At 34.7% G+C, this 23,956-nt stretch overlaps 2 pseudogenes; both read right to left on the reverse strand.

Annotated features, from left to right (window-relative positions):
* Nucleotides 1–747: 747 nt before the first annotated feature.
* Nucleotides 748–1,685, reverse strand: LOC143649312 (olfactory receptor 5AL1-like; annotated as a pseudogene).
* Nucleotides 1,686–22,874: 21,189 nt separating this feature from the next.
* LOC143649313 (olfactory receptor 5AL1-like) lies at nt 22,875–23,873 on the reverse strand (annotated as a pseudogene).
* Nucleotides 23,874–23,956: the final 83 nt, after the last annotated feature.

Raw genomic sequence — 23,956 nt, forward strand, 5'->3', positions numbered from 1 at the left:
GTTTATGAAGCACTAATTATGTGCAGGGAATTGTGAAAAACTTGTTATATGTATCATCTTATTTGATCCTCACAATCAGTCTAAATGAAAGAAACAGTTGCTACATTTAGTAGCTGAGAAAACTGAGGTTCAGAAATGTGAAATTATGTTCCCATGCTGGCAGTTATTAATTGGAAAAGCTAAGCTTTTTAGCCAAACTCTTTTAATGAAGAGTGTAATTTCTTAATCACACATTTACCGATATAGAACAAGTAACAAATTATAATGGTGTGAAGCTGAACCAGTGATCTAAATGGATGCACAATCAGTGTCACCAAATGCTTGATGTCAAAGTAACTCTGCTCCTATATTATCCAGTGCTCACCCCCAAAATTTCTGTTATTAAAATTTGACATTTCCCATATAATCACATGGTTATCTATTTCAATACAATTCAAAATTTCTCAATGCCACACAAATTTCAAATAAAGCCACTATTTCCTGATTTTTCCCCTTTTTTGGTGATATAGAGTCATTGTCAGAGATGATTAAGATCTCTCTCTCTCTCTTTCTCTTTTTTCTTCTTTTCAGTTCAATTCATTTACATTTACAAATCTTTAAGAGCAAAACTGCAGTTTATCCTCCATGAGACTAGGAAACTATACATAAGATAAAAACATTTGAGAACTTGGCTCTGTCATTTATTAGCATTATCACAGGAAAAAAAAGACATAATCTAAAGGGTTCTAATCCCTGTCCAGTGTTTCTTCAGTTACTAGAGAGCCAAATGCAACTTTTCATAATTCCCTTCAGTGCACTTTTTACCTCCTGATTTCTCATGCTATAGATTAATGGGTTTAGCATGGGAATCACCACAACATAAAACACCGAGGCAAATTTATCTGTGTTTAGGAATGGATTGACTTGGGCTGTAAATACATGAAAATGACTGTGCCATAAAGTATGGTGATGGAAGTCAAATGGGAAGCACAGGTAGAAAAGGCTTTCTGTTTTCCTTCAGTGGAGTGGATGTTCAGAATGGCAAAGAGAATGAAGACATAAGACATTAGCACAATCAAAAGAGAGCAAAGAGCGTTGAATCCAGCAATGATGAATAGCATCAGCTCTTTGATGCTATATAATATCAGAGCAGGCCAGAGTTGTCAAGGGAACATGATCACAGTAGAAATGGTTGACCATATTGGGGTCACAAAAAGACAAGGAAAATGTTGCCACCACCTGAGCAAGACCAACTGTGAACCCATAAATTTATGTGCTAGCAGTCATTTGAATGCAGAGTTTGCTAGGCATGAGGACAACATACAGTAAAGGGTTCCAGATGGCAACATAGCAATCATACACCATAATTCAAACCAAGTACATTTCACAAACTACAAATGTGATAAAGCAGCACACCTGAATGGCACAGGCACAAAACATACTTTTAACTTCACACAGGAAGTTTGCCAAGGTGTTTGGGGTGGCAGCTGAAGTAACAGAGAAATCAACAAAAGCCAGAGGAACAAACACATGGGTGTGTGAAGCTGAGGACTGAACTGGATTAGCAAAATCAAACCAACATTACCCATGACACTAACTAAATAGATCACTAAGAAGACACCAAAGAGAATGGCTTGACGCTCTGGACTGTCTGTGAGTCCCAAGAGTATGAACTCAGACACTGCAGAATGATTGCTTTTGGCCATGTAATGCATGTAGAATTCTTTCCCAGCAAATGCTCTAGACCATTTGGTCTGAATATTCTTGACTCTTGAGTTTTCAAGTAGATGTTAGGAGATGGTTCTGACCCACAATAATCCCATGGTGAACACATTCAAAGAGGAATTCTGATGGGTTCGTTCTGTTATCTCAAAATAAATTCTTCTTTCAGAGTGAAGAAATTTATTCTAGACGGAAATGACAAAACATGAAATTTTGTTGAGATTTTTTTTTCATTTAAACTGCTTTCAATTGAAAAATCTGTCCTATATTTTAATGATAGGAATTAAAGATTGAGAATTACTTGATCACCATTATCAATTTCTAAAAAAAGTATTGGTATTTGGAGCACCTTATATAAAATCTGTGAATTCATTTGAAAATTCTTAATTAAAAGGAAATAATAAATAAGAAGACTGATCACAGAATGGGAATATTTTAGTTAAAAAAGATAAGCATTTTGAATGCTGATGATCTCTAGACCATCAATTCGGGACAATTTTAATTTTCTTCCCTTATTTATCTTTAATTCCTTTTTTTTTTATATGAGCAGGCACCAGGAATCAAACCGGGTCCTCTGGCATGGCAGGCAAGCATTCTTGCCTGCTGAGACACTGTGGCCCACCCCTATTTTTTATTTAATTGTATACAGTATTTGTGAATTTAAGGAGACAGAAAATTTCACAAGTATGAATAGCCTATTTTAGTTGAAATATGCATAACAGGATTAATAAAATATTAATTTCTGATTTCCTGACTCAGAAAACACACCTTTAAACATGCAAATAGAAAGCAAGAGAAGAAAAAACATTCTAGGATACATTTATAAGATGTAAACTTGTTTCTGGATAATTAAAAGGAAGCACATTTTAATAATATTTACTCTAGCAGAAGTGACATAAATTTGATTCCCATTTTTCACTATATAATCTTGAATAATCTTTCTATCAATACTATGGATTGGTGTACAGATATCATTCTCATTTCCAGATACTGAAATGGAGGCTGAAAGTTTGGGTCTTCTTCATTTTTCTTGACCAGCATAGGGCAAAGCAGAAGAACTCATTAATTGGTCCCAGCCTTGATTTCTTAATCTCAAGTCATAGGTTATGCAGTCTTCTTCCAGAGAGGCAAGGATTTCTCCATCCAAAACTGCTTCCCAAAACTACTTTGGAGAGGCAATCTGAGTTAGTTCACATCATGTGCTTTGAATATTACCTATCTCATGCTAAATGCTAATTGAAATTTAGCTCTTAAGAGTATTAATATCATTAAAATGAGCCTTATGTGCAGAAACACATATGCAATACCATAATACTGAAGAATGCAGATACTTACCTGTTTGAGGTATTTTAAATGTGTTCTCCCTTTGCCCGCCAATTTGTGACTACAAATCCTTGTCCTGCTTAGATTTTACTCTCTCTAGCATTTACATAATTGTGTTGTACTGAAACCTGTGTAGCCCTTGTTTCCTTATTTCCAAACTCTCCAACAAATTTAATAATTTAATATTAAATTCTTTAACTGAAATCTGGATCCCTCTCAAAACCTACCATTTGAGAGGGATTATACACATCTCTGCAAACTGGATAATTTGCAATGCTCCACATATTTCAAAATTGGGAATAAAGGTGAAGCATCATTAATGCTCTAAGCATCATTTCAAATTTATTATGTCTCTCATTTGTGCAAACACTTCTGATACCTTGAAATTTATGTCCATCTTCATTGTTGTCATTTATAGCCTCCTTTAATTCACTGAAGACTTTGTCACTGAGGTCGTTTTATTTCCTCTTCCTCAATATCTCATCAGTGCCCATGAAGGTCGCACACTTTAATAATATAGTTTCTCAGATTCATGGTATCTTGAACTTACCAACAATCCACTTGAGTCTCCCACATCCATGAATCCATTTGTATTCTATTTCATCTGGAAATTGATCAAATGTTAAATACCCTAAATTAAATCATTATTTTATGACTAAGACCTCTGCTCCTTTCTTTTATAACTTGGCTGTGATGTTATAATTTTTAATTTATACACTCATACCACTATTTCATAAGCCACAGTAATTACCTCTTATCAATTATATCACTTTGTTTAATTAATTCTGCCCCTACACAGATTAGACTCTGTGAGTTATTATTACAATTACCTTTGCCACATCCTAAACATCCTTGCTTTGTTTCCCTGCAGACACACCAAAATGTGGGTATTTGAGGAATGCTCTTCTCTTCACAATTGTACTTGAACTACCAAGAACACCATCCAGGCAAACATGAGCAATAACAAAATTATGACATACAAAATCAAACAATAGGGTGGGCCATGGTGGCTCAGCAGGCAGAGTTTTCATCTGCCATATTGGAGACCCAGATTCAATTCCCAGGGCTTACCCATACAAAAAAAAATCTTATAGTAATGAACAGTTGTTTTCTTTTCTGAATTAACTTTCTGTCACCAAGTTTGTACTGCTATTTCAAACCCATGAACTTTCTTTATCCCTTCCTATGCCATTTAGCATTTCAGTAGATGAAAACAATTCCAACATCAGAGGGAAATTTACAGTAATAAAGTGGAAAACTTTTAAACTTCTTGTCACCAGGTGAAAAAACTTACCTGCTTCCACATCTATCCTTTCTAATATTTTGGTAGTGGTGTTCTCTTTCTAATAATTAAACCTATGTTTGGCCCCCATGTACTTTTTTTCACATTACAGTTTTATCCTGTAAGCTCTGAATATATGTACCCAACAGTTTGCCAGAATAGAATTAGATATTTTGGAGGTACTAAAATTGATTATGTTTAAGAGAACTAAGCAATTCAAAATCCACACTGCTCCACACATACACCTTGCCACAAATATTTTCTAAATCACTGAAATTGGTCATCTTTCAGCCAACCATCTAGGAAGAAATCAAGAAAACATTTTTCTTATATCATTCTCCCTTCCACCAATAATGAAATAATTCTTGAAGACTACTCATTTAATCTTTTTCCCCAAATATGTTTATTTATACTATCACCTATATTATTTATTTAGGTCTTTACCAAACTTTGCTGGGTTACTGCCCTCTAATTTTTATCCTAACCTCCAGCCTTGCACAGTTTCACGTTTGTGCAAGCTTGAGTGTACTTTCTAACACCAAAATCTTAGCTTTTGGGCTCATGTTGATTTTAAGTCAAATTCTAAACTCTTTAATGTGGCTAACTCAACCTTTGATAAACAAGCTCCTGCTTTGCAGATGAATATTATCTCTTACAACTACCCCAGGCAATGTCTATGCTCCAGCCATGTTTCATAGCCTCAGTATCACATTTATGACAATGGACTGTGTACCTCATTTGGTTAGAATACTACTCCCTCTATGATCAACTCTTTACTTGGCTACTTTCTTTCCACTTACCTTTCATATTTCAGGTGAAATTTCCCTTCCTTTTAGAAGTCGTTCACTATTGATCAAGGGTTACACTCATTAATTCACCCAGCTGTTCATTTGTTTGTAATTTCCTTTAAATTTTGAATTCTTGATAACCATATATGGTTCTATATTCTCCCCAGTTTTATGCCAAGTACCTGGCAGTTGTAGCAGTTAGTAGGCTTTCCAAATGGACTTGTAAAATAACTGAATGAATGAAACATGGATTTGTGTTACACCAAACCCTTTTTTATTACTGTTAATATTTTCTGCAACATGCTGTCTTTGAGTAATTCACAACAAAATCAAATAGAGACCAATAAATCTCGAGGCATACTCCATGGGTAAGAACAGTACTTAACATTATATTTAAGTACTGTAAATTTATTTTGTGTGATTTATTATTCCCTCTAAAACCTTGCATTACATCATTTTAAACAATTTTGTTTTTAAAATTAATGGTGTCTCACACGCATGAGCTGGTCTATTGGGACATAATTTTCTTAACAGGCCAGCAAAAACCACTTCAAATGGCAGAGCTTTATGCAAAGTCTAAGTATAATAACAAATTAATCATTAATGGCACAGGCATTTTAACATCTGAGAGAACAAATTACAAAATGTTTAATTATATGTGCTTTATAGTTAAACACTAAAATGGATTTTGTTGAAAGTATAAGTTTCAGTAAGAAGTCATTATATCAAAGTGAATTAATTTGATGTTGGACTTTGCAAAGCTATGAAGATGACACTAAATCTCAACTTTATGTATGTAACTCAATAATTTGTTGAACTTTAAGCAAATTATAATTAAACCATGAATTCCTTATGATGTGGTTCATAGACAGGCCTGCGCGATTAGGCAGATGTTAACTTCAGAGTTATTAAATAGAACCCCATTAAGTGTGAGCCTGAAATGCAGTAATCAGTTCCTTCCAATTAGTAAAACACTGAACATTATACTTGATATATAGGGCAAAACACAGCTAGAAGTATTAATATATTGAATTTTGGAATGAGAAGAATAATTTGCTTGGTATAGAAGAAAAAAATTCTGGAAGGTGCAAGACAGTAGTTGAGGAAGAAGTATTTGGGTGAATTAATGTAAATGAACACAAAACAGCAGATGTTGGTATGTAATGTTAATTCCTACCAGATAGAATCTACCAAAAGGGATCTTACAAGAATGACCCAGCTAATGAACATAAACCAGGCGTTCTTACTGATTGTCACCACATTAGTGGTGTGTCCACGAAGTCATGAGTGGGCCCCCAAAAATGTGCTTTCTGTCAAGACTGATATAGCTACTGCAACCTTTCAGTGCTCACCTTATCAGCAACAAAAGAAATCGCCAAATCCTCTAAATGGAACCTTTTCTCAGTGACACTAGCCAACATGGCAGAAGGCAGAACTCATCAAATCAGTTCTAGGTTAAAGAAGGAAGCAATTTGTCTTTATGGGATCAATATGAACACTTGATCAGTATGTGCCTTCTCTGGTTTCCCTGCTTTTGCCAACATAACCATTTGGGAGTTTAAAGAAGGCTTTAATTATTGGAATTTTTTCCATGCAGTGTTGCTTGAGGAAAAGAAATACATTTAAAATCAATGGAGATTATAACAATGGGCCTGTGACTGTAAGAGTCATTGGTCTTATCACTATAAGCCTTAATCCAAAGAATAGTTTTAGAAGTGTTTGGTTAAGGCACTAGATTGGAGAGAGTTACTCCCATTGAATCTGTGCCTGATAAATGGTGCTGTGTTCACCATAGCAGGAATTCAAGTTACTGTGTTTCAAATGTAGGAGTCGCATGTCTCACTATCACACTCAGTAACTCATTGAGGAATTTGTATTCCCAATCTCTTTTGGAACTAGAGGCTCAGCTAGCTCATTGGTTTAATACCCCAAGACAGACACATCTATCATGGAACACAGTAGAAGTCTCGCTGAACTGGAGACCACAATTATTATCTGGGTTTTTTATCTTCCTCTTAGTGAATCAGAAGGAAAAGAAAGGAGTTAATTTATTGGTTGGGTAATCAACCCCATTATCATGAAACACTACTGTTTCTAAACACATAATGGAAACAAGAATGATTGTAATTAGAATTCAGGGCATGGAGGCCACTCCCTCTGTGAGTTTCATGATGAATCCATAAATACATGAAATAGTGACCATTTGAAGACAAGTCTCCTGGCATGAGAAACCCACAAGGCAAAGGGTAACAGATGGTCATACACCTATCATATGTCATGAAAGAGGGCAGAAATACTTTACACATGAAAAATGTGATAGCTGTGATAAAGCAACACACTTGAGTGGCACATGCATACAAAGATATGCTTTAAAAAAGGTATGCTTTTAATTTCATGTAGAAAATTCACTACAGTATTTGGAATAACACAGAAGGTATAGAAAAATCAGCAAACATTTAAGGTGAGGAAAAAAGAAAACACAGGTATGTGAAGTTGAGTATTATTTCGGATTAGCACAATCAATCCAAAATTACTCATGGCACCAACTAAATAGATTTTTAGAAAGATCCTCAAAAGAATGGTCTGAAATTCCAAATTATCTTTAAGCTTCAAGAGGATGAATTCAACCATTGTTAAATGATTTCCTTTGGTCATGGCATACATGTAGAAATTTCAATAAGTAAGTTCATGCAAAAGTTCTGAGAAATCTTGAATCTGTAAGAAATGATACAAGTTGACATTAGAAGATATCTATTGTTCACAAAAACATGTTAAATTCATTCAAAGAATAACCCTGATATATGTACTTAATTATTATTGGGTTTTACTTCTGCTTTAAGTATGATATGGTCTGGGTAGAAATTCCAAGGTATAAAATTCTTTGGGGAGTAAGAAATAAAGAGAGGATTTCATTTAAATTTTATTACCAGCAAACTAGTAAGTCTATGCTAAAGATAAATAAAAGGTAGAAAACAAAAATATGAAAATTAGAAAGTGAGGAATTAAATATATATATATATATTAAAAACAATACTTTGAGTTTCAGAATTATGGTGCACACATTTTAACAGTAATTTACACATTAGATTTAAAACTTTCTATAAAGAAAAACACTTAAGAAGAAATATTATGATAGGCCATACAGCAAAAGATTAATAGTGTATCTTAGAGTGTAGCTTTCTTTTCTCATAGTTGTATATCTAAATTTTCAAATTTTTCTTTAAATCAATATTCAGTGCTTGTGAGTTAAGGAACAAAAATGAAACATCAAAACTGTCCTGAATGCACAAACATATTTACATATTTAGACATATGCTTATACATACATGTGTACATACAGTAGGTGTAGAATTAAGGGACTAAAAGGATCAACACTTAAAAGACGATGTAGGGTAGGCCGCCATCTCAACAGACAGAGTTCTCACCTGCCATGAGGGAGACCCAGGTTCGATTCCCAATGCCTACCCATACTAAAAAAAAAAAAAGGCCATGTAGCAAAATGGCAAAAAAATGTCCTGCATTATCAGTAGTTACTTTAAATGTGAATGGATAAGCTCTCTAGTCAGGAAGGAGAGACTGACAAAATGGATTATAAAACACTTGATTCAGGGCAGTGCAATGGTGACTCAGTGGCAGAATTGTCACCTGCCATGTCAGAGACCCAAGTTTGATTCCCGGTGCCGGCTCATCTTTACAAAAGAAAAAAGTGATGCAGCTGTAGGCTGCTCACAAGAGACTCACCTTAAATTTAAGAAGACAGATATGTTAAAAGTGAAAAGCCAGAAAAATATATATTCTTTGCAAATAGTAACCAAAACAGAGCTTCAGTACCTATATTAATATCAGATAAAATAGACTTTAAGTAAAAAACAGTTATGAGTATCAAAAAAGTAACTAAAGGGGACAATTCCACAAGAAGATATAACTATATTGACACCTAATGACAAAGTCCCAAAATGTATGAAGCAAACAATTGAAGGGAGATATAGATGGTTTTATATTAATAGTAGAAAACTTTAATACATTAATTTCAATAATGCATAGAAGATCTAGAAAGGAAATCAATAAGGCAATAGAAGACTTGAATGATAACCTAAGTTAACTAGATCTGACAATAATATTTAGAATACTTTGCCCCAAAACAACAGAATACATATTCTTCTCTAGTGCACATGGAACATTCCAGAGGATAAACCATGTTACATCACAAACCAAGTCTCACTAATTATAAAAGAAATCAAAATCATACAATGTTTCTCTTCCTACCACAATGGGATGAAGCTAATAAAGAGTAATATATGGAAACTGGAAAATTCAGAAATATGTGGAAATTAAATAACACACTCTTAAACAACATTTTGTCAAAGAATAAATCACAAGGGAATTTAAGAAATATATTGAGGTGAATTAAAATGCATGCACAACATACTACAATTTATGTGATAACTCAAGGTAGTGCAGAGATGGAAATTTTACAGCTGTAAATGTTTACATCAAAAAGGAAACAAGATTTTAATTCAGAGACTAAACCTCATAACTGGAGGACCTAAGAAAAGAAAGCCAAAACCCAAACAAACAGAAGGAAGGAAATATCAAATATTAGAGCAAAGATAAATGAAATAGAAAGTATAAAAAAAGAGTAAATCAGCAAACATCCCCCCCCAAAAAAAAATCTTTGGGATCAATAACATTGATAAACTGTTAGATAGACTGGCAAAGAAAACATAGAGAGGATGCAAATAACTAGATCAGAAATAAAAAGAGGACATTTTCACTGACCCCACAGTAATAAAAATTATAATAAGAAGATACTATGAACAATTGCAGGTCAACAAATTAGATAACCTTGATGAAATGGTCAAATACCTAGAGACATACAAATTACCTATAACAAGACAAGAAGAATTAGGAGATTGCAAAAAACCTTTAACAAATAAAGTGTTTGGTTCATCAATTCAAAACACCTTGAGAAGGGAAAGCCCAGGGCAAGGTGGCTTAACTGTTGTATTTTACCAAATATTTCCAAGAATTAACACTTATCCTGCTTAAAATCTTCCAAAAAGTGAAGAGGAGGAATGCATCCCAATTCATTCTATGAAGCCAGCCTCACCCATATAAAAAACAGGTTAAGTGTTGTGAGGGTAGTTCAGTGGTAGAATTCTCACCTGTCATGTTGGAAACCCAGGTTCAATTCCTGGCCCATGCACTTCCCAAACAAGCAAACATAAAACCAACAAAAGCAAACAAACAAAAAATTCAACAACATGGTGCTGCAATAATGGGATACTCACCAGGAAAGAGGATGAAATGTGATCTCACTATGTAACATACAAAAAAAGAAAGCAAGTAAAGATACTACACGAAAAGAAAATTACAGACTAATATACCTTATGAACATGAATGCAATAATTCTCAACAAAATAGTGACAAGCCAATTCCAACAGCATATTAAAAATGCATATACACCATGATCAAGTAGGATTTATCCCAGACATGCAAGCATGCTTCAACATCAGAAAATTAATTAAAGCATTATGCATTAATGGAATGGCCATTAAAAATGCAGGGTTATTTCAACTGATGCAGAAAAAGCATTTAACAAAATCCAGCACCTTTCTTGATAAAAACAATTAGAAAAAATCATAATAGAAGGAAACTTCCTCAACATGATAAGTGGCATATATAAATGATCCATTACTAGAATACTCAGTCTGAAAGACTGAAATTTTCCCCATAAGATCAGGAACGAGACAAAAATGACTACTGTCACCATTGCTATTCAACATTATTTTGAAAGTGCTAGACAGAGCAATTAGGCAAGAAATAACAGGTATCAAAGACATAAAGGAAGAAATAAGACTTCCTATTTTTAGACAGCCTTTCCTAAATATAGAGAGCCCTGAAAATGCAACAAAACCATTAGATTGATAAACCAATTCAGCAATGTGGTGAGGAAAAGATCAATACTTAAAATGCAGTAGTGTTTCTGTTCACTTGTAATGAACAATTTGAAGAGGAAATTAAGAAAAAAATCCATTTACAATTGTGACTTAAAGAATCAAATAACTAGGAACAAATTTAACCAAGGATGTGAAGATCTTATGCATGAAATAAGCTATAGAACATAACTAAAATAAATCAAAGAAAACCTGAACAAATGGAAGAAAACACCACACTCATGGATTGGAAGATGAAATATTGTGAAGATGTCATTCTACCTGAAATGATTTACAGATTCAATGCAATCCCAGTGAAAATTCTAACAGTCTTTGGTTCTAATTTGCTAGTTTATAGTTGTAATACCAAGAAAATGTCCCAATTAAAACAAGTCTATACAAATGTCCAATCTAAGGCATCCATGGTAATATACCTAGGTTCAAGAAGGTCAGTGACATTCAGGGTTTCTCTCTCGGCTAGAAGGGCACATGGCAATATCTGATAACTTCCTCTTCTAGCTTCTTGTTTCATGAAGCTCCCTGGGTGGTATTTTCATTCTCCATCTCCAAAAGTCACCGGCTGGTATACTCTCTGCTTTGTGGTTCTGAGGTGTTTTCAAGCCTTCTCCAAAATACTTCTTCTTTTATAGGAGTCTAGTAAACTAAACAAGACCCACTTATGGGTGGAGACATATCTCCATCTAATCAAGTTTAATACCCATTGATGATTGAGTCACATCTCCATGGAGATAACCTAATCAAGTTTCCAAACTATAAAATGTATTGGAAGAAACCATTCTTCCCACAAAATTGATTAAGGTTAAAACATGGCTTTTCTAGAGTACATAAGTCTTTTCAAACCAGTACATTCCACCCTCTGGAACCTAAAAAGGACGTTTTTCCCGTATACAAAATACATTCATTTTGTAACAATAACAGAAGACCTTAAGCCATTCCAGTAACATTATGAATACAATATAATGTTAAAACCAATACAAAGTCAGATGCAGTCATGATCTGACCTAAAGCAAAGGTCTCCTGTACCTCTGGACCTATATAACCCAGAATAAGTTATTTGCTGCCAACATACAAAGGAGGAACAGTTTTAGGATACATATACCCATTGCCATAGTGAAGAAGTTACACAGGGATCACCAGACCCATACAAAATCCCTACCCTTTCCAAGGGCCTACACAGTGGCCTACCATTTCTGAATGCAACCCTGGGGACACTGGGAAGACCACCTTTTCTTCAGCTCCACCCTTTCCAAGCATTGGGGCTACACCTGGGTTCTCTGCCACTTCTGGGGCACATGCTCAATACCACTATGTGGTGGCAACTAGGTTCTCCCCAAACCCTAGGTAATGTGCTTTACCTTCTCAAAGTCCTGAGGTGCCAGAGCTCTTCCACTGCAATGAGGTCTACCTTCAGGGCAAACTCACGCTTTCCAGAAGCTTGGGTGGGTCCATTCTCCTGGCCCAAGTCTCCTTAAGTCAGACCTTAGCTTCCATGGCTTTGCCTCTGAAATTGTTTTTCCTCCAATGCATCCCTTCTCATTCCTCTCAGTCCTGAATGGCAGTGGTTATCTTTATACAGATCCCACACCCTTGTTAGCTTTTTATGAAGTAACCTTGGATTGTGTCCATCAGACATAAGGACATTCCATAAATCCTTCTTGGGTAGCTCCATTTCTGATCAATGGTTTTCTCTGAAATGGCTGACTGGTTCCACATTTGGCCAAATCCTCACATGTGGCACCATTCTCTAGGGTTTCCCTTACTGGAAGCCCATAATTTTCCAGAACATCAATTTCTGGTATCTCTGTACTCAAGATCAGTTCTTGGCTTATCTCTTTCCTGCTGCATTTTACTATAAGCTGTGAGAAGAAACCAGGCTGCACTTTCTACATTTAATTTGGAAATATCTTCTGCTAAATATTCAAGTTCATGGTTTTTTAAAATCTGCCTTCCAGCCAAAGCCACTATCAATTTTGCCAGATTAGCTGCCATTTTAAAACAAGAATCACCTTCTTTCCAGCTTGCAATTAAACATGCCTCATCTCTGTCTAGAGTTTCATCAGAGGTATCTTTACTGTCCACATCTCTACCAACAGTCTCTCCAAAGCCTTCTAGGCCTTCTCTATCAAGCTCTTCACAACAACTCCAAAATCTTCCCCTTATCCATTTAAAAAACTGTTCCAATATGTTTGATATTCTCAGACTGCAGCAGCACCCTACTCCTTGAGTGCCAAAACCTGTTCTAATTTGCTAGTTTACAGTTCTACTGTCAAAAAAGTTCCAATTAAAACAAGTCTATAGAAATGTTCAATCTAAGGCACCCAGAAAAGATACCTAGGTTTAAGAAGGCCAATGACATTCTGGGTTTTTCTCTCAGCTGGAAGGCACATGGCAAAGTCTGTTAGCTTTATGTCCCAGCTTTTTGTTTCATGAAGCTCCTTGGGAGGTGTTTTCCTTCTTCATCTCCAAAAGTCACTGGTTGGTAGACTCTTTGCTTCATGGTTATACAGTGTTCTCAAGCTTTCTCCAAAATATTTCTTCTTTTGTAAGATTCCAGTAACTTAATCAAGACCCACTTAGAATGGGTGGTGATACATTTCTATCTAATCAAATTTAATACCCATAGTTGATTGAGCCAATATCTGTGGAGATAATCTAATCAAGTTTCCAACCTATAGTGCTGAATGGGAATTAGAAGAAACAGTTTCTTCCACAAGTTTGATTAGGATTAAAACATGGCTTTTCTATGGTACATAAATCTTTTCAAACCTGCACCCTTTCTTTGCAAAAATGGAAAAGCCAGTCATCAAATAAATATGAGAGCATAAGAGTCCCTGAAGAGTGAAAGCCATCTTAAAAAATAAGAATGAGGTTGGAGAGCACATCCTTCGCTTTTTAAAACTTACTACAAAGTTACAGTGCTCAAAAGAGCAGGGTTGGCAAAAGGACAGACCACAGACCAATGGAATAGAATTAAGAGTTCAGAAATAGACTGTCACATTGCTAGCCAATTGATTTTTTTTTACATGGGCAGGCACCAGGAATCGAACCCAGGTCCTCTGGCATTGCAGGTAAGAATTCCTGCCTGCTGAGCCACCATGGCCCGCCCAGCCAATTGATTTTTGAAAAGCTGCCAACTCCACTCAGTTAAAAAAGGTAGTCTCTTTAACAAATGATGAGGGGAAAACTGGCTATCCATATGTAAAAGAATGACAACAGACCCCTACATCACTCTATATACAAAAATTAACTCAAATGAATCAAATATCTAAATCTAAGAACATGAGTATAAAACCCCTAGAAGAAAAAGTAGGGGCGCATATCCCGGATTGTGCATTAGGCAATGTTTACTTAGACTTTATACCAATAACACAAACAGCAAAAGAAAAAAATACTTCAATAGGACTTCATCAAAATAAAGAAAAAATGTGAGCAAAAAGTCTTCATCATGAAGGTCAAAAGACAACATACTGAGAATGGGAGAAGATATTTGTAAACCACATATATGATAAGTGTTTCCTATCCACACTTAGCAAAGATACTCTACCATTCAACAACAAAAAGACAAAGAACCCAATTTTAAAAATTAGTAAAAGACTCAAATTCACATTCCTTTGAAGATATACATATGGCCAAAATGCAGATGAAAAGATGTTCAACTATATTAACCATTAGGGAAAAGCATATCAAAACCACAAGTTACCATTTTATACCCCAATCTTATGGGTACTTTAAAATAAATGAAAAATTAAAAGTTTTGGTGAGGATGTGGAGAAATGGAAATACTATTTACTGTTGATGACAATCTACATTGGGTACAGCTACAGTAGAAAACAATCAGGAAGTTACATAGAAAGTTAAGTGTAGTATTACCAGGTGACCTGTCAATCTCACATCTAAGAACATATCCAAAATAATTGAAAGCAAAGACTTGAGCAGATATTTGCATATCAATGTTCATAGTAGCAATGTTCACAATTGCCAAAAGATGAAAGCAACCCAAGTGTCTGTCAACTGATGAATGGATCAAACATGTGGTTTATACACATAATAGACTATTCAGCTATGAAAAGGAACAAAATTCTGGTGTATGTAGCATGAGTGATCCTTGAAGTCAGACAACATGTGGCACGAAATGTCAAAAACAAAAATACAATTATTGTATGATCGCACTGATATAAAATAATTAAAATAAACAATTCATAGAGTCAGAAATTAGAATTCATGTTACCAAGGTCTGGGGTGGGGGCATGAACTTAAACTTAATTCTAAATTGATGCAGGATATCTGTATAGGATGGGGTAAATGTTTTGGTAATTAATAGTGGTGATGGTAGCACAACATTGTGAATGTAATTAACAACACTGAATTGAATATCTGAATGTAGTTTAAGGGGGAAATTTTAGGTGGCATATATGGTGTTAGAATAAAAACTGAACAAAAACAATAACCATCATAGGACTCAACAAAACAGCAAATACCCACACTAATGAGATATTGGGGGAGGAGGTAAAGGGAGCAGACACAAACATGAAGCTTCTGATGCTTGCTGGGTCATTAGTAAGAAAGTCCTTTGTTTCTGTTTCTAATGTCTTGTGTCTTCTCCCAGAATCTATGGAAACATGGTAAGGCTACTTTGTTAGATTTAAGTAGGGTAAAATCTCAGCCTCTTCACATACTTTGACAGTAAAATTGCTCCATCTAGAGGTGGTTAAAAGAGACCATGGCTGAGGGAAATCCTCAAAAAGATCTTTTCTTATTTTCAATCAATGTGCTTGGGTTATTGTATTTATTTGAAGAAGGTGGACAGAAGTATGACTCTCCAGGGAAATATGAGCTTTGGAAAGTAGTTTGGCTTAATAATCTGGAATTTGGAAGTGACAATTTAAAAATTTGACAATTAGTAATGAGTAAGAGGTATTTGGAGCAATTTCTCTCAATATACGATGTGATAGGCTGATGACAACCATTTAAATATTCACTTAAGTGTTTCTTCACCTAAGAACCTTCCCTAAGCATTGGTAAGTAAGATATGCTATGTGTTGGCTGTGATCATTCCCTTTATTAGCCACTTCTGTCCACACAATTTTTTCCTAAGTAAGTTAGCAATGGCAGGATGGATGGTGGTTATTCATTGACTCAACAACATAGTTGAACACAGTACCATTCTCAGTACTCAGCAGTGTACAATGGCAGCAAATAATAGTATATGTCCAATTTGACAATGTTCTGTGGATTATTATGTCAACCTCTTCCAATATATAAGAAGCAGCAATTTGTCTTCACTAGAATAGATGCTTAACTCTGGTTACAGAACTGACTTCTCTGGTGGTTTCTGCTAAACCAATCAAAATAGGAAAGCTCTTCTCACTATTGTGGTACTCCAGCAACATTGCTTCCAGCCAAGATATTAATTTCATAAGAAATGAAATATAAAATGCATATAGAATTTATTTTGGCCTTACCTTGTCACCCTGAGACAGTTAATGTCATAGACATTTGTAATGGCCTGTTGAAAATTTAGAATGGCAAATGTGTGATAATACATTTTTGGTCAGTTTCCCTCTTAGCCAACATACCCAGGCTTCATTAAAGGTATTGACTAAAATTGTGTACTTATTATTAAAATGAATAATCTTTAGGCAAAATATTTACCTTCCTAACCCATAATTCTCTGGTAATTTGCAAGTCTTGTCCACCAAAGGAAGATTGTTTCCAATAGGGAAAGCAAAAATGTTTCCATTTAATTTATGGATGAATGCTGAGTTAACAATGGAATGGATTGTGCTGGCATTTCCATTTTTTTAAGGTTTTTTTTTTTTTTTTGCATGGGCAGGTAGTGGGGATCAAATCCAGATCTCTGGCATGGCAAGTGAGAACTCTGCCTACTGAGCCACAATGGCCCACCCTAAGGTTTTTTAATTTTTAGTTTTTTTTTATTTGGCATTAGCAAGCTCCAGAAATTGAGCCTTGATCTCCCACTTCTCAGACAAGAATTCTTCCATAGAGCTATCCTTGCCCCTGCTGGAATTTGAATTTTAAACTAATATAGCACTATGGTAAACAAAATAATAGTACCACATTGATGTTCATATCCTAATCCCAGAAACCTCTAAATATGCTAGCTTATAAGGCATAAATGATTTCTCAGATGTGTTTAAGGTTATAGATGTTGAAATGGGAGACATTATCCTAGATTATCCAGGTAGAACCAATCTAATTACATGAACCCTTGAAAGCAGAGAATCTTTCCCAGCTGGAGTCAGAGAGATGTTGTGCAAAAAATAAAAGAGATCTGAAATGCGATTGGAGCCAGTCTGATGTTACTGGACTCAAAAATGTAAGAAGGTGGCCTGAGTCAATTTTTGTATGAGATCTTTAGAACAAGGGAAATGACCCTGAGATGATAGCCAGCATGGAAAAGTTGATCTAGTCATCTAATTTAGATCTTTGAGTTCTGCCAGCTACCTGAATTAATGAGGAAACAGGTTATTCTCTAGGGCCTCTAGAAGGAGTGTTACTCTGCTAATAACTCGACTTCACTTTTGTGAGACTTTAAGCAGTCAAGCCACACTGTACCTGAACTTCTGACCTAGAGAATTGTGAAATCAATTTATGTCATTTTAAATCACAACATTTTTGGCAATTTCTTATGGCATCAATAGAAAACTAATACAATCACCATCAATTCTTTCTAAATTTCCTTTGCATTGCAGAGAACTCAGGATCTTCATTTTTCTAAACTATCTTTGCAAATAGGGTGTCATGTTATAGTTTGATAAGGAAAGAAACTTTAAAAATATTTGGACAGTAGTATAACAGTAGGAACCACTCTATCCTGGCAATGTTTCATTCTGATCTGTGGGCAGATAGATGTGAGATTCACATCAACTCCTTGGCATGAGCTCAAGAAGCATCCAATCTATTATTGTAAGCTCAGAAGGTTGAGCTTTCTGAAAGATTCTTCTTAACCAAGAGCTCAATGGAGATCTTTGGGAACTTGCTTCAGTGTTTTAGGATGAGACCTTCACTACCTGTCCCATTCTCCTTTGGCTGCAGCTTTCCCAGCCCTGTATTAGATACTTCCTTGATCTTTGCTCGCTGATATGTGCAAACATTTGCCTCAGCCCTAATTCCTATAATAAGCCTTTGTGTTCACAAGTTACTCTTTCTTTTTGGACTGAATCCAGAGTGGTAGAGGAGTGAAGGAGAAAATAGATATCTGGGGAAGAGGATACCAGACTAAAAACTTGCAAAGACCCTATTTAGGGAGGAAGGCTTCTGTTCTGAGGGACAATGTGGAAACCAGAGCAGTGAAAAAGTAAGAGGAATAGACAACAAGATCCAAGAGTGTACATGGGGCCAAATTATTTAGAACTTTTTGGGTAATTTTACTTTTTTGATTTTTATTAGAATAAAATGGAAAACTTTGGAAGGTTTCTAGTTGTGGCAGTCAGGGAAACAGAACTCACAGGAGCTACTTGTAAATATGAGATTTTATAAAAGTGCCTCATGCAACTGTGGGGATGCACAAGTCCAAATTCCATAAGGCAGGCCACAAGCTAGCAACTGCAATGAAGTCCTTTGATGAATTCTCCAGGAGAGACAGGCTGGCTGAAGTGGAGAGAGAGAGATTCAAAACCTTCAACTGATTAGATTAACTGTCATTCATTGAAAGGGCATTCACCATCACTGACTGTAATGTAATCTGCCAAAGATGCAGTCAATGTGCTGATAATTTCAGCCCACAAAATGCCTCATAGCAACAGATAGACATGTGTTTGCATTACTTGACAACTGGAAAACATCACCCAGCCACGTTGACATTAACCATCACAATAACAGAGAAGATTCTTTATTTTTTTATTGTTGATTTACTTCTAAATTATATAAAGCTTTAATACATTTGCAAAATCAAAACTACATAGTAGGTGGGCCATCGTGGCTCAGCAGGCAGAGTTCTCACCTGCCATTGATTCTCACTGCTTGCCCAAGACAGACAAACAAACAAACAAGCAAACAAAAAACCCAACTACATAGCAAGGTATATTAAAAAAAAAAAAAACATTGAACTCCATACCTGTCTGTACCCTTTCATTTGTTTCATGTCCTAAAGGTAATTTTTTAATTTGACTTTTCAATGTTACTTTTCTAATTCATTGATGTACTAGTGCCAAATATATGCATCTTTAATCTTTGATTTTTCATGCACAGCATGAAGCATACTAGTAATTCCTTTCTCCTTTTTTTATTTTCAACACCATAGCCTGATGATCATTATTTATCATACCAAGAAAATTTCCTCATCCCTGGGAGAGGCATGAGGATATTCACATTCTAATATTTTGGTGATATAAATAATATTCCTGTGAATAACCTTGTATGTGTATTATTTTATATTTGTGTCAATATTTATTTCGGATATTTTTCTTAGAAATAGGATTGTTAGCTGCTGTAATTTTGCTAGATAGTACCAAGTATGCCTCTAAGAAGTTATATTATCTTTCAATTCTATCAACATTTTATGAGGGTCCTTGTTTCCCTTCAGGCTAATCAAATGTTTTCATTTTATAGTCTGAAGTCAGAGATGGCATCTCTTGGTGTCTTATTTATATTTTTAAAGAAAATCTCAGGTGGATGCCAATTACCCTCTCTCTTTAGACATAGATTTGACATTTTTGACATTGACACTTCCATAATGAAAAGATTGTAAAACATATATAGACATATATACTTTATATTTTTTTCATATTTTAAAACTTTTATTGTGGCAGCATAATATGCAACTCAATATTTCCCATTCTTACCACTTGTGAGGGTATAATTTGGTGGCATTAATTAAATTCACAATGTTATGCTACCATAGCCACCATCTATTACTGAAGCTACTCATCACCCCAAACATGCTCATTACCAATAACTCCCCATTCTCCACTCTCATTGCCCCTGAAGTTGGTGATCTGCTTTAATATCTATGCAATTTACTGATTCTAGGTATTTCATATAAGTGAGATACAATGTTTGTCCTTTCATCTATGGCTGGTTTCATTCAATATGATATCTTCAAGGTTCATCCATGTTGTTGCCTGTTTCAGAACTTCATTCCTTTTTATGGCTGAATAATATTTCATTGTAGTGATGTACCACATTTTGTTGGCCATTCGTTTGTTGATGGACATATGGACTGCTTTCACTATTTGGTTATTGTGAACAATGTGATTGTAAATTTGCTGTACAAATTTCTCTTCAGTCTCTGTTTTTAATTATTTCAGTTGAATGTTAGCAGTCATATGGTAGTACTATGTTCAATTTTTCATATTTTTAAAAAATATTTATTGTAATATATAATATATATAGAAAAATTTCAAAGTACAGTTTAACAAGTAGTTATAGAGCAAATTTCAAAGTATAGTAAGGGTTGCAGTTCCACAATTTCAGTTATTTCTTTATGTTTGTTCCAGTATACTAAAATCAAAAAGAAATATCTATATAATCATTCAGTAGCCACAGTTAAGTTCTAGCTTTTCTCTTACAACTCCTTCATTTCATTTGATCATGTTCTCAATGTAGGCAATGACCATTCTAATGTCTTCAAGTTTAAAAGGGGTGTTGACATTGTGGGGAAGGGGAATGCAACTAGTTCATGTTCTGGGACATACTGATACCTCTAAGTTTCAGGGTTCATCTGGCATTGGAAAAATCTGCATGTTGTAAGTCTCTGAAAAATAAACCTAAACTTTTAAATTTTGGGTGCGCTCAATCAATCCAGAGTAGTTTCATATACATTACTGGATTAGCCATCTTATTTTAAGGTATGAAAACCTAACTCTTCAATGAGACCCATTTAGATCACACCAATGGGATCTGGGATCCAAAATCGTCTTTTTTCAGAATGTTGAAAGGAGGTTTTCTGAAAAATTTTCAGGTTGTGAAAAGTATTTCTAAAATGGTGACTAAAAATATTAAAGGAAACATTGTCAAATCCTTTTTTATACTGTTGATAATTGTGTTTTCAAGAAAAAGGCTGTATAGTGTAAAATGCTTCTGAAATGTATTTGAACATTTAACCCCTACTTTATGGATCATCACAGAGGCTTAATATTCCATGTAACATGCTAGAGAAAACCTTTTCTTGGAGGACATAACAGTTATAGAATTAGCACCAGGGATTTGGCAGCAGATGAAATGCAATTGGCCAGAACCATGACTGGTCATAGTTGTAATTCAAAACATTCTCTGGTAGGGGCAGGGTTCACCTTAAGCAAAGTGAAAATGACTACAACAGATTTGGAGCCCTGTTTATCTCCATCACACATGTAACATACCTGTAATCCAAATTTGTAATAACTAAATTCAATCTGAAAGACCAAGATTCACTCTCTCTTTTGACTGATGCTTCAATGAACAGTTGAATTCTTAAATCTGTTCCAGTACCTTGCATGCAAATTTTTCACTGATCATAAAACTATTAACAACAGTACAAGTCATTTTAAGAATAATTAGACAAATTGTTATTTAGAATTTTCTAAAAAGGTATGGCACATTGATTTAATTTGTAACAGGTGAAAATACAAGCTCATAATGAGTTCTCCTAATGAAACAGCTAATCTCCTAAAGAAAGAGCTAAGATTTATATGGAGAATGATGGGTGTTTTATTTATTCATGTTTTTAAGGAAATAAAAATTGCTGTTACATATTATTTGTAAAAAATCTACTATTTTACAGTTACAAAGGTTTTGGAATTGGGGCACCAAAACAAGAACAATTTTACAAAAATATTGATCTATTAAAGCATTAAATTAGAAGTACACAATAAATGCTGCAGGGCTAATTTCTTATTTTAACTTTTTATTTTGACATAATTCCAGATTTTAGAAAAGATTCCAACATTTTACCAAGAATACCTGTAAAGCCTTCACCCCAATTCCCTAGATGTTAACATTTTATCACATTATATTTTTCCTGAATGTTCAAGAATAAGTTGAAGACATAACTCTTTACTTCATTTATAATAATACTTACTAAAAACAAGTATATTCTCTTAAATGACCACTGCACTGCTATCAAAAACAGCAAGCTAACATGGATTGCTATTATTTTCCAATCTAGAAACCTTATTCTAATTTGAAGAGCATGTGCATCTTATTTGTTATCATTTCAGTTGCTTTAATTTTTCAACCAGTGTGGATGTCAGTGTACCTGTAAGGTCATCAGAACCAACAATTGTTTTCAGGTTAAGTTGACACGGATTTGAAAGACTAGTTTCTGTGAATATTTTATAGACATTAACAAATTAACATTACTTTAGAAATTTAAAGTGAATGTGTTTTTTACTAATGTTAAGTAATATTCACTTCAAAATACCTCTAAAAATGATTTTGAAAAATCTTTGAAGCAAAATTTGAACTATTGTTTGCAACTTTATGTGTTTCATTCTCATGTCTTTTGCTATTATCAGGAATGATGATCATAGTAAAAAAATGAAATCAGAAAATTACTGCAATTTGTGTGACCATATTAACTTTTAAAATATAAATTTCATTTTTTTTTTTTTACTTTTAGTGTGTTAATGAAGAAAACTTCCGTTTTTTTTTTTGTTTTTTTTTGTAATATGGACAGACTCTGGGAAATGAACCCAGGTCTCCAACACAGCAGTGAGAATTCTACCACTGAGTCACCAGTGCACTACCCAAAAAATTAATTTTTAAGTGCTGCTTCTCTACTTAGAGTCTCTCAATTAAAACATAGGTAATTTATTTTATAGTAGAACACAACTTTTCCATAGTTCTCCTCATAGCATTTTTCTCTTCCTGCCTCCTCCGACTTTAAATTAAAGGATTTAGCATGGGAATTACCACAATATAGAAAACATAAGCTATCTTGTCAGTATCCAGAGAATGTCTTGTTTTAAGCTGCATATACATAAAGATAATTGTCCCATAAAATATAGTGATGGAAGTCGGATGTGAGGCACAAGTAGAAAAGGCTTTTTGTCTGCCTTCAGTATATTTAATCCCCAGAATGGCAAATAAAATGAATATGTAGGAGATGAGGACAATTAAAAGAGAGAAAAGAGCATTGAAACCAGCAAGTGTGAACAATATCAGTTCTTTGATATCTTTGTAATGGGTTTTATGACAAGCCAGACCAACCAAAGGAACACATAGAAGTGATTTATTATATTTGAGTCACAGAAAGACAAATTCAAGGTAAGAATTGCCTGTAGGAGTTCCACAGAAAATCCATAGGAATAAGTACTATCATTTGAATAAAAACCCTTCTACTCATGACAATGGTATAGAGTAAAGGTTTGCAGATGACCATGTATCTATCATAAGCCATGACTGAGAGCATATACACTTCACATACCACAAACATGATAAAGCAAAACAACTGTGTGGCACAAGCAGGGTTGGAATATTCTTTTAATTTCCTGGAGGAAGTTCACCATTGTGCTTGGGGTGACAAGAGGAGGTATAGCAAAAATCAACAAAAGCCAGATGACTGAGAAAAAAAATACATAGGTGTGTGAAGCTGATGACTGATTTGAATTAGCATAATTAACCCAAGATTACCCATAGCACTAATTAAGTAGATCACAAGAAAGACTCCAAAAAGAAAGGCTTGAAATTCCATACTGTCTGTGAGTCCCAAAAGGATAAATTCAGTCACTTGGCCATGGAGTCTGTGTGGAAGTATACTATATCATTATCTCTAGAACATCCATTCTGAATAATCTTGGCTCCTCAAATTAAGGAGTTGACTCACCCTTATTTTGTGGCGACCATACTGGAAAGAATATTCTCAGGGATCTCATGGGCCATCCTTACATTTCAATTCTACCTGTTTTGGGGCAGAAGGTATTTGTTTCAGTTAGAAATTCCAAGATGTTAAGTCTTCCAGGGTA

This window comes from Tamandua tetradactyla, chromosome 11, assembly GCF_023851605.1.
Source record: "Tamandua tetradactyla isolate mTamTet1 chromosome 11, mTamTet1.pri, whole genome shotgun sequence".
NCBI classification, from domain to species: domain Eukaryota; kingdom Metazoa; phylum Chordata; class Mammalia; order Pilosa; family Myrmecophagidae; genus Tamandua; species Tamandua tetradactyla.